General features: G+C 46.6%; 1 non-coding gene across 1 annotated transcript; it reads left to right on the plus strand.

Moving 5' to 3' along the window:
* Positions 1-3,860: 3,860 nt before the first annotated feature.
* Positions 3,861-3,932, plus strand: trnag-ucc (transfer RNA glycine (anticodon UCC)). Its single transcript has one exon. It is a non-coding gene; the product is annotated as a tRNA-Gly (tRNA).
* Positions 3,933-12,527: the final 8,595 nt, after the last annotated feature.

Here is a 12,527-nt window from a genome sequence, read left to right on the forward strand (position 1 = left end):
ATAAAAAATACACATTCATCCATCACAAGTCTGCTGTACAAAAATCCAATCTAATCTATCCATCCATCCATCCATCCATCCATTTTCAACACCGCTTTTCCTAGTTAGGGTCGCGGGACGCTGGAGCCTATCCCAGCTGACTTCGGGCGAAAGGCGGACTACACCCTGAACTGGTCGCCAGTCAGTCGCAGGGCACATATAGACACGGACAACCATTTGCACTCACATTCACAACGTCACTGAGTGGGAACTGAACCCACACTGTCTGCACCAAAGTCAGGCGAGTGTACCACTACACCATCAGTGATTTAATCTAATCTAATCTAATCTAATCTATTCCTAGGAATATGAATCGATACATCGATATTAAAAATGGATCATTGCACCCTGAATAATAATAATAATAATGATTTCTCCCCTCCTTGAGCCGTCACCTTGTCGTGGTGGAGGGGTTTGTGTGTCCCAGTGATCCTAGGAGCTAAGTTGTCTGGGGCTTTATGCCCCTGGCAGGGTCACCCATGACAAACAGGTCCTAGGTGAGGGACCAGACAAAGCACGGCTCAAAGAACCCTAATGATGACGACAAACAATGGACTTCGTTTTCCCTTGCCCGGACGCGGGCCACCGGGGCCCCCCACTGGAGCCAGGCCTGGTGGTGGGGCTCGAAGGCGAGCGCCTGGTGGCCAGGCCTGCACCCATGGGGCCCGGCCGGGCACAGCCCGAAAGGGTAACGTGGGTCCCCCTTCCCATGGGCTCACCACCTGTGGGAGGGGCCATAGGGGTCGGGTGCAGTGTGAGCTGGGCGGTGGCCGAAGGCGGGGACCTTGGCGATCCGATCCCCGGCTACAGAAGCTGGCTCTAGGGACGTGGAATGTCACCTCTCTGGCAGGGAAGGAGCCCGAGCTGGTGTGTGAGGTCGAGAAGTTCCGACTCGATATAGTCGGACTCGCCTCCACACACACCTGGGGCTCTGGTACCAGTCCTCTCGAGAGGGGTTGGACTCTCTTCCACTCTGGAGTTGCCCATGGTGAGAGGCGCCGAGCAGGTGTGGGTATACTTTTGCCCCCCGGCTCGGCGCCTGTACGTTGGGGTTCACCACGGTGGACGAGAGGGTAGCCTCCCTCTGCCTTCGGGTGGGGGGACGGGTCCTGACTGTTGTTTGTGCCTATGCACCAAACAGCAGTTCAGAGTACCCACCCTTTTTGGAGTCCTTGGAGGGGGTGCTGGAGAGCGCTCCCGCTGGGGACTCCATTGTTCTGTTGGGGGACTTCAATGCTCACGTGGGCAATGACAGTGAGACCTGGAAGGGCGCGATTGGGAGGAACGGCCCCCCCGATCAGAACCCAAGCGGTGTTCTGTTATTGGACTTCTGTGCTCGTCACGGATTGTCCATAACGAACACCATGTTCAAGCATAAGGGTGTCCACACGTGCACTTGGCACCAGGACACCCTAGGTCGCAGTTCGATGATCAACTTTGTGGTCGTGTCATCGGACTTGCGGCCGCATGTCTTGGACACTCGGGTGAAGAGAGGGGCGGAGCTGTCAACTGATCACCACCTGGTGGTGAGTTGGCTCCGATGGTGGGGGAAGATGCCGGTCCGACGTGGCAGGCCCAAACGTATTGTGAGGGTCTGCTGGGAACGTCTGGCAGAATCCCCTGTCAGAAGGAGTTTCAACTCCCACCTCCGACAGAACTTTGCTCATGTTCCGGGGGAGGCGGGGGACATCGAGTCCGAGTGGACCATGTTCCGCGCCTCCATTGCTGAGGCGGCCGACCGGAGCTGTGGCCGTAAGGTGGTCGGTGCCTGTCGTGGCGGCAATCCCCGAACCCGTTGGTGGACACCAACGGTGAGGGATGCCGTCAAGCTGAAGAAGGAGTCCTATCGGGCCTTTTTGGCCTGTGGGACTCCTGAGGCAGCTGATGGGTACCGGCTGGCCAAGCGGAATGCAGCTCTGGTGGTCGCTGAAGCAAAAACCGGGGCATGGGAGGAGTTCGGTGAGGCCATGGAGAAAGACTTCCGGACGGCTTCGAGGAAATTCTGGTCCACCATCCGACGTCTCAGGAGAGGAAAGCAGTGCACCACCAACACTGTGTATAGTGGGGATGGGGCGCTGCTGACCTCGACTCGGGACGTTGTGAGTCGGTGGGGAGAATACTTCGAAGACCTCCTCAATTCCACCGACACGCCTTCCCATGGGGAAGCAGAGTGTGGGTTCTCTGAGGCGGGCTCTCCTATCTCTGGGTTTGAGGTCACCGAGGTAGTTAAAAAGCTCCTCGGTGGCAGGGCCCCGGGGGTGGATGAGATTCGCCCGGAGTTCCTAAAGGCTCTGGATGTTGTGGGGGTGTCCTGGTTGACACGCCTCTGCAACATCGCGTGGACATCGGGGACAGTGCCTCTGGATTGGCAGACTGGGGTGGTGGTCCCCCTTTTTAAGAAGGGGGACCGGAGGGTGTGTTCCAACTACAGGGGGATCACACTGCTCAGCCTCCCTGGTAAGGTCTATTCAGGGGTGCTGGAGAGGAGGGTCCGTCGGGAAGTCGAATCTCAGATTCAGGAGGAGCAGTGTGGTTTTCGTCCTGGCCGTGGAACAGTGGACCAGCTCTACACCCTCGGCAGGGTCCTCGAGGGTGCATGGGAGTTCGCCCAACCAGTCTACATGTGTTTTGTGGACTTGGAGAAGGCGTTCGACCGTGTCCCTCGGGGAGTCCTGTGGAGAGTGCTTCGGGAGTATGGGGTACCGAACCCCCTGATACGGGCTGTTCGGTCCCTGTACGACCGGAGTCAGAGTTTGGTCCGCATATCCGGCAGTAAGTCGGACTCGTTCCCGGTGAGGGTTGGACTCCGCCAAGGCTGCCCTTTGTCGCCGATTCTGTTCAGAACTTTTATGGACAGAATTTCTAGGCGCAGCCGAGGCGTAGAGGGGGTCCGGTTTGGTGGCCTCAGTATTGCATCTCTGCTTTTTGCAGATGATGTGGTTCTGTTGGCTTCATCAAGCCGTGACCTCCAACTCTCATTGGAGCAGTTCGCAGCTGAGTGTGAAGCGGCTGAGTGTGAAGCGGCTGGGATGAGAATCAGCACCTCCAAATCTGAGACCATGGTCCTCAGTCGGGAAAGGGTGGCATGCCCCCAAGTGGAGGAATTCAAGTATCTAGAGATAGGGTGAGAAGCTCGGTCATCCGGGAGGATCTCAGAGTAGAGCCGCTACTCCTCCGCATTGAGAGGAGCCAGATGAGGTGGCTGGGGCATCTGATTCGGATGCTTCCCGGACGCCTCCCTGGTGAAGTGTTCCGGGCATGTCCCACCGGGAGGAGACCCCGGGGACGACCCAGGACGCGCTGGAGAGACTACATCCTTCGGCTGGCCTGGGAACGCCTCGGGATCCCCCCTGAAGAGCTGGATGAAGTGGCTGGGGAGAGGGTAATCTGGGCGTCCCTGCTGAAGCTACTGCCCCCGCGACCCGACCCGGATAAGCGGTAGAGAATGGATGGATGGATGGATGAATAATGATTTCTCCTACCCTGACCCTATCGCGACAATACCGGTATTAATCACTGTGTGCTTGTTTATGTGTGTGTGTGTGTTTTTGTGTGGGTGTATTTTGTGATGGGCTGGGCTCTTGAATATTTTTTTGCGATTTTAATTTGTCTGTTTTGAAATTTGTTTTGACATTGTATCTACTAATATTGAGACTATACTTCCACATGTTTTGTGAAGCTCATTTGTTTGTAATACCTTTTTATTGGGTTTATGCTTGGACATTGTTTCAGTTTCAAAAAATCTCACTCCATGATTTAAAATGGTCAGTGGTTATATCAGCCACATATATAGGATGCAGGTGTTGGTGGTAAAGACGCAGGCGTTGGTGATATAGTGGTGAGCATAGCTGCCTTCCAAGCAGTTGACCTGGGTTCAATTCCCGGCCAACGCAAGTTTTTTTTTTACGCAGGCCTATGGGGGGCACAAGTCAGTGCAAACTGTAGGCCGGTCCAAAGCCCGGATAAATGCAGAGGGTTGCGTCAGGAAGGGCATCCGGCTTAAAATTTCATCCAAAGAATTCCATACCGGATCGGTCGTGGCCCGGGTTAACAACGTCCGCCACCGGCGCCGTCAACCTGCAGGGCGCCGTTGAAAATTCAGCTACTGTGGGTCGAAGTCAAAGAAGAAGAAGAGGTGGAAAGCGGGTTCTTCGACAGAGAGAGAAGAGGAAAGCACAGAGCCTAGAACTGAATGTGGGGACTTTGAATGTTGGGACTATGACAGGAAAATCTCGGGAGTTGGTTGACATGATGATAAGGAGAAAGGTTGATATATTGTGTGTCCAGGAGACCAGGTGGAAAGGCAGTAAGGCTAGAAGTTTAGGGGCAGGGTTTAAATTATTTTACCATGGTGTAGATGGGAAGAGAAATGGAGTCAGGGTTATTTTAAAAGAAGAGTTGGCTCAGAATGTCTTGGAGGTGAAAAGAGTATCAGATCGAGTGATGAGGCTGAAACTTGAAATTGAGGGTGTTATGTATAATGTGATAATGTGGCTATGCTCCACAGGTAGGATGTGACCTAGAGGTGAAAGAGAAATTCTGGAAGGAGCAAGACGAAGTAGTTCTGAGCATCCCAGACAGAGAGAGAGTCGTAATTGGTGCAGATTGTAATGGACATGTTGGTGAAGGTAATAGGAGTGATGAAGAAGTGATGGGTAAGTACAGCATCCAGGAAAGGAACTTGGAGGGACAGATGGTGGTAGACTTTGCAACGATGTAATCTGAAGGAGGTTACCGACTGTAAGGTAGTGGTAGGGGAGAGTGTGGCTAGACAGCATAGGATGTTGGTGTGTAAGATGACTCTGGTGGTGGGGAGGAAGATTAGGAAGACAAAGGCAGAGAAGAGAACCATGTGGTGGAAGCTGAGACAGGACGAGTGTTGTGCAGCTTTTCGGGAAGAGGTGAGATAGGCCCTCGGTGGATGGGAGGAGCTTACAGAAGACTGGACCACTGCAGCCAAGGTGATCAGAGAGGAAGGCAGGAGAGTAGTTGGTGTATCTTCTGACAGGAAAGGAGAAAAGGAGATTTGGTGGTGGAACCTCACAGTACAGGAAATCCTACAAGGAAAAAGGTTAGCTAAGAAGAAGTGGGACACTGAGAGGACCGAGGAAGGGTGAAAGGAATACATTGAGATGCGACACAGGGCAAAGGTAGAGGTGGCAAAGGCCAAACAAGAGGCATATGATGACATGTATGGCAGGTTGGACACTAAAGAAGGAGAAAAGGATCTATACAGGCGGGCCAGACAGAGGGATAGAGATGGGAAGGTGGACAAATTTAAGGTGGACGTGGGACTGCATCAGGGATCAGCCCTGAGCCCCTTCCTTTTTGCAGTGGTGATGGATAGGCTGACAGATGAGGTTAGACTGGAATCCCCGTGGACCATGATGTTTGCAGATGACATTGTGATCTGCAGTGAAATCAGGGAGCAGCTGGAGGAACAGTTAGAAAGATGGAGACATGCACTGGAAAGAAGAGGAATGAAGATTAGCCAAAGTAAAACAGAATATATGTGCATGAATGAGAGGGGTGGTGGGGGAAGAATGAGGCTACAGGGAGAAGAGATAGCAAGGATGGAGGACTTTAAATACTTGGGGTCAACCATCCAGAGCAATGGTGAGTGTGGTCAGGAAGTGTAGAAATGGGTCCAAGCAGGTTGGAACGGGTGGAGGAAGGTGTCAGGTGTGTTATGGGACAGAAGAGTCCTTGCTAGGGTGAAGGGCAAAATTTATAAAACAGTGGTGTGACCAGCCATGATGTACGGATTAGAGACAGTGGCACTGAAGAGACAACAGGAAGCAGAGTTGGAGGGGGCGGAAACGAAGATGTTGAGGTTCGCTCTCGGAGTGACCAGGTTGGATAAAATTAGAAATGAGCTCATCAGAGGGACAGCCAAGGTTCGATGTTTTGGAGACAAAGTTAGAGAGAGCAGACTTTGATGGTTTGGACACGTCCAGAGGAGAAATAGTCAGTATATTGGTAGAAGGATGATGAAGATGGAGCTGCCAGGCAAGAGAGCACGAGGAAGACCAAAGAGAAGGTTGATGGATGTCGTGAGGGAAGACATGATGGCAGTTGGTGTTCGAGAGGAGGATGCAGGAGATAGGTTTAGATGGAAAAGGATGACGCGCTGTGGCGACCCCTAACGGGACAAGCCGAAAGGAAAAGAAGAAGAAGAAGATTACGAGCAAGTCCTTTAACGTCTCGTCAACGTTTACATACCTGATGAAAGATGGACACTCCATGGCTGAAGTCACGATACGAGCTTCTTGCTGGTCTTGGAACTGATTACATTTGGAAAGCCCCCTGAGGTTTTCTATACACTGATGCTCTTTCATCATGTGACTGCGTACGTCACAAAGAGCGCAGCGTCTCCTTGGTTACACATACTGCACAGCTCGAACTAAAAAGAGTTTGGAAAAACAGCAAACCTCAAAATAGGTTATATTCGAACGCTTATTTTCCCAACGAATAAAAGTCAAACTTGCTCATTCACATCTTAATAAATATACCGAGAGAAAGTTGCCCGGATGTTTGATATTCGCCTAACACACGCTCGTACTCGGCCTCATTACAACAATTTTGACTATTTCACGTGTGTAGTATGTGGAGGACAATTTCGGAAACTGTCCGTAAAAAAAAACTTGCGGCTGGATTCCTGGTCACTCCAAATGTAGTAACGGCAATAATGGGGCTTGAGTCGACATGTTGCTATCAGTCTGTGTTAGGGACCGTATACAAGTTACCCATCCAAGGGTGACGAATGTGGAACAAATCAGCATATATCAAATAAAAGATGTTTATTTTCATTGTGTTTGCTGTAGTAGTTGGCAATGAGAGTACACTACTTACTACAGGTCAAGGTTTGCTGATATCTTGCATCATAGAAAAACTGGATGCAATTAAAAATCACAAAAAGGCAATAATCGTCAAACATATTCCTAAACATAACCATTATTGCTGTACTGTGATCATGTGTGCTGGGGTGCCATGCATTCATATTGGGGAGACTGGCAGGGGTGGGGCGAGACGGTCACGGGGCAATGATGACCCGCAACCCATTGCCAACTACAACAGCAATCAGAATGAGAAAAAGTGTTTGGATTGATTTGCAGTGAAAATTGTCGTGTAACTTGTAAAGAGTCCCTGGCGAATGTCAGGCAAATATCAAACGTCTGGCTATCTTTCTCTTCGCTTCATCGGAGGGTCACCCAAGGACTAAATATGCAGCACAGGCCATTTGGTTTCATTTGTCTCTCTTTTCCGGATTTGGCGACGGGGTGAGTTCCAGTGTGTATCCTCCAAAATAAAAGCTCATGTGCTTAAACTAAGAAGTCAATGTAAAAACTCAATTAACTTTACAAAGTAGAAAACAAATCGTGGTAAAACGCTACCCCTTACAATTTTAACGATGCTATCTTTTAATTGAAGCAAAAACATGAACTGAAAATTAACGACTGTGTTTGCATTTTCCATATATTTTAAATCAAAGTCAAAGGCATTGTTAGCCCTAAAAAAAGAAAAGTAAATAATGAAACAGTGTCAGCGGTTCTGCAAAAAAATGAGGACAAAAGGGGCAAAACGTTTGCAGCTGTTGTTAATGCTGATGAATGTATCGTGGAAAACTGAATTTCAGTAGTTTAATTCAAAGGGTAAAGGTCAATAGGTCAGCGAGGCGCTGACCTATTGGATGAACCAGCCGTGATCGAGCGAGCTTGTTAGCTCACTAACAGCTTGCGGGCTTGCGAACAGAATAAACAGTCAACTTACCATTAAGTGTCTCTGTTGTGTGGATCTACGCACGGCGTACGGAGTGAGGCTGTGTAATACTGGACGGACCTAAAGCTGGTCCACCCGTCCGTGAGTCCACTATAGAGGCTAACAGATACAAGCCGCTAGTAGCAGGCCAATTCACACGGGGAGCCGTTCAAATCCCCGTCGGTTCGCTCTGTGCGTCGCACAACACTTTAGGGATGATGGTTTTTTTTCAGGTTGTAGGGGATAGCTAGATTAGCTAGACCAGGGGTGACCACACTTTTTTAACATGCGAGCTATCTACAAAATGACCAAGTCAAAATGATCTACCTACTATAAAATTGCAAAACATACATTTATGTATAAATACATTGAGAATTCTTTATATGAACCATATATGGTAGTGTACCTTGCATAACTGTGTGAACCCATATTGCTGAACACAACAATTTTTTGTCCTTACCTTACTCTGATGACTTGCACTGAATGGAATCAGCCAGAAATGCATAATCCGGACAGTCGCTGCTGACAGCTCGCCTCAAGCACACTTCCAAATGATGATCAGTCATGGTGGAACAGTACTTGGACTTGATGATCTTCATGCAATATCCTTCCAGTTTCTGGGTCAGATCCTCAGCTATGTTTTCACAGCGCTGTGTGACTGTCATTCTTGATAGTTGGAGAGCTCTGATCGAGGACAGTATTTCCGCTTTGTTTTTAAAGTCTTGGAACAACGAGTCCGCTGCTTCAAGGAATGCCTCTTTCACCATCTCTCCATCTTGGAAGGATTTCCCTTTCTTAACGATTAAGTGGCTCACCCGGAATGAAGCTTCGGTGGCTGCCTTTTCTTTCGAAGTTCGCTGCATGAAAACGGATTGCTGCCCGGACAATGGGGATTTTAATTCCTTTACCTTTCTCCTTCTCAGCTCGCTTTTCGGTGGGAAGTCAATGCCATCGTTTTTATACACAGTCCGAAAATGCTGCTCCACGATTCCTGTTTTGGGAATAGCGATGTTGGACAGGCAGATGAGGCAAACGCGCTTTGAAAATTATATCATAAAAAAATAGTCCTCCTCCCATTCCGTATGGAAGTGGTACGTTTTCGTCTTTTTACTTGGTCCAGCGCCCTCACACATTTTTATCCCTTAAGTTTAGTTTATAAATTAAACGATAAGTCACTAGCTTGCAAGAAAGGCGCCGTTGTGTGCGCCTGCGCATACCTGTCGGTGTACATCTGCATGACGCGATCTACCCACACTACCTTTGCGATCGACTGGAAGATCGAGATCCACTGGTAGATCGCGATCGACGTATTGGGCACCCCTGGTCGAGAGCTCGATACATGTAGTTGTTGTGTGTTGCCAAAATGTGTGTTGTGTGTTTCCCGGACATCCGGGAAATTGACCAGCCTGCGTAAATTCTGTTCCATGCGAAGTAAGTCCAGCTTGTGGTCTACTGAAAGTACAGATTAGTGCATATTTGTGTTTAGATGAACAAGAACAGGAACCCCCAGCTATATGCATTGTCAATACACGATCATTCCACCCTCACATCACAAGCTCAGCCTCTTCCTACCAATGTTTGTCCTTCGTTTGCTTTTCCTGCCTTGTTTCCTTGTAGATTCCCCCTGGTAGAGCTCATGAAATTTTCGATAAAAATTCACTACCTGTATCATTTGTGTGTTTGGGATCGACAAAAGACCTCTGGCTATCGAGAACTCATGTAATCCTGTAGCAACCTTCAGATTACAAGACAGATAAAAGGTTTGTGGTCGCTTTCTGCTAAATTTTATACGTAGAAAAAGTGACCCTTTACGAGACAAAATAGCTTGATTTATAACGCTGGAACATAAAATCACGCTAAACTGGAAGTGACGCAGGAGTCGCGTCAGGCTTAAAACCTGGATAATGGTCACTTCCTCCAGTTGTTGTCTTAATTCCATCCCACTCACACAAACCAGCCAACTCATCTGACACCTTTGTCAGGTCTATTGCTGTTCCTGATCCTGTCCTCATTCATTTTTGTTCCTCTCCCATCATTCAAACACACCAAGTTTTTATCTCTATGATTTCCTCCACTACCACTCCGTTCCCATCATTATTGCCATCCCATAATGTATTATGCGCATTAAAATCCCCACACCATACCATGCTACCTGTCATATACATAACCAGTTGATCCAATAATTTAAGTGGAAGCTTCATACACGGATTATTATTATTTATTATTTTTAAACCTTCTTTTGTAACCATTTATATTACTACATGTTCTAATTCCATATATTTCCTTATAATTCTATATTGTATATCTTGTTTTAGAAAAATCGCTCGTCCACGTCCAGTACTCTATCTCTTCTAATACTTTCATATCCGTTAATTATAAAATCTAATGCTGGTTTAAGCCATGTTTCATGGACACAGATAACATCAGGTTTCTTTTCAAGTTCTTTCGTGAATCCTATTGGCTATTAAACCTCTTGCGTTCCATTATATTATTAGCATGATATTTGATCAATCTGGATCCTCTGCCCAGATCCTCCTGTTCCACCTCCATTTTTGTGCCACATCCTTGCAGGCCTCATGCATGACAGGTTTTCTTTCAGTCCCAAATCCTTCTCTGCTGCCTTAACACTAATTTCAATCCTTTCTGTTTTCTGTTTTACTGCAATTTCCACACAATTTATGACGTACGCCATACAGAGAATCACATTTTCTGTTGGCATGGCAATATTCTCACTCTGTTTTTTATTTTGGACCCGCTTCACTGATTTTATTGACCACTTGAACCGGACTGATTTCGTCTTTCGTACTTTGCCGAGCCACATGAAGCGATGGATGTAATGGAACAAAGATAGTAATTGGCTTATGTAGCTGGGTTCATATGATTGAGCTTAGCCCCAGTTTGCAATTTCTAGTTTAACCACCAGGGGTCGCCAAACCAAAGTAGAATTATGAGTCGCCAGTTCAAGCAAAGAAGTTAAATGTCCTAAACCTATTAAACCCCGTATTATGGTAAACAAACACATACTGAAGTCAACCACTTATAACAATTGTTTGATTTATATCCTTGAGATGATTTTGATGTTCTCTTTGATGTTATAAACTTGGATGTACAATTAGGAATCATTGATAAAAAGTACATCAGGCCTGGATAGGCTGTTATATACTATTCTTACTTTTGAAATACTAAAGGGATAATGCTTTGTAACGGCTTTTGTGTAAGAGCTGTAACCTGTGTGGAGTTGTCTCTCTCAGACAAAAATAACACATGATATATCACATAAGGATGATTGAACCTGTTGAATGCATGAGAGAATTGTATTCACATGGAAGTATATACATTTATTTAGAATTTACAATATATTCATGTACTGCTGAATTGCTTAGAAATTAACATGATGTGATGAAATGTATTGGTTGAAATCAAGACATATGAAATATGCTTGGAAATGGATATATTTACCAAAAAGAAGCCTATTTGAGTGAGCAAATAAGGGGTCAGGTCAGGATAACGCTGACGCCACTTTTAGGGAAAAACAGGTGCTTCCTACTCAGGTTAAAATAAGGACACGCTGAGAGTAAAAATAGGAGGTCAGGTCAGGACAATGCTGACGCCATTCTGAGGGGAAAACAGGAAAGAGGTGTTTCAGGACAGCGCAAACAAAAGGAGTATTTTTAGAAAAAGGGAGTTTCTGGAAAAACCAAGGTTATAAAGGCCTCAAACGAGGGGAGCGCGAGGCTTCCTATCCTGATCCAGGATGGGGAGACGCACGCTCTTTTCTTTCGCAATACTAAGGGACATGCTGGCAGGAGGAATTTATCAAGCTACTTGGATAGCGATTCATTTTTGAATATTCCTCCTTAATTGGGTAAGACTACAATATTATTATAATAAGGTAACTAATAGAACCGCTATTGGTATTGCGTGAAAAATGGAAGAGAGCTAGTCAGCTCTTATATTTCTTATATTCCAAATTATCTTATTATTAATTGGCAACACGGCTCCGTACGACTTGATCACTCCTTAAGGCTCACTCAAAAGGCAATACTTGTTTTATGATATATTATTTTTAACTACTTCTATTTCTTTCCAATTTTTGTTATTATTATTATTATTGATTTTATATATTATAAACCGTTTCTGTCATATTATCATTTTAACCTTAAGTAATCACTGAAATAAAAACCTTGCTTTAATTCTATTCTATCTTTGTCATTCTTATAATAAGAAGTTATCTCATTTTTAATACTCAACCTCTTATATGTGATTGAACGTCGACGATACCAATAATATCGGGTAGTAACACCATCCCAAAAAGTAACTCATTTATATTACTTCGGCTTAACAATAAAACAAATCCGTACGGTTCTAACAAGGACTGTTAAACTTACTAGGGCTTTAACAATTGCAATCGATTTATGAGGGATGAAACTGCTGTAAAAACGGAGTATTTACGATATTACCCTTTCACTCGGTGCGGTTACTCATCAAGGGGTGATAAGTGAAGGCAGACCGGATTGGCTCTGTAAAACTAAAGGCAGTTAGCACACCTAGGCGAATTCATTCCGACACCGGCTTAACAGCTCCTCATCTCCTTGCTCATATGGCGTTGGAGCCTGTAAAGGAAAAAGGGGGGAGTTTGACCCTTTAAACGGAGAGTCGGTCAGGACATTTCTCCCGATTAGTCCTGCGGATAAGCGAAATCTGACAATCCACACCCAAATGTCACCCTG

Source organism: Phyllopteryx taeniolatus, unplaced genomic scaffold (genome assembly GCF_024500385.1).
Source record: "Phyllopteryx taeniolatus isolate TA_2022b unplaced genomic scaffold, UOR_Ptae_1.2 contig_231, whole genome shotgun sequence".
Taxonomy (NCBI): Eukaryota; Metazoa; Chordata; class Actinopteri; order Syngnathiformes; family Syngnathidae; genus Phyllopteryx; species Phyllopteryx taeniolatus.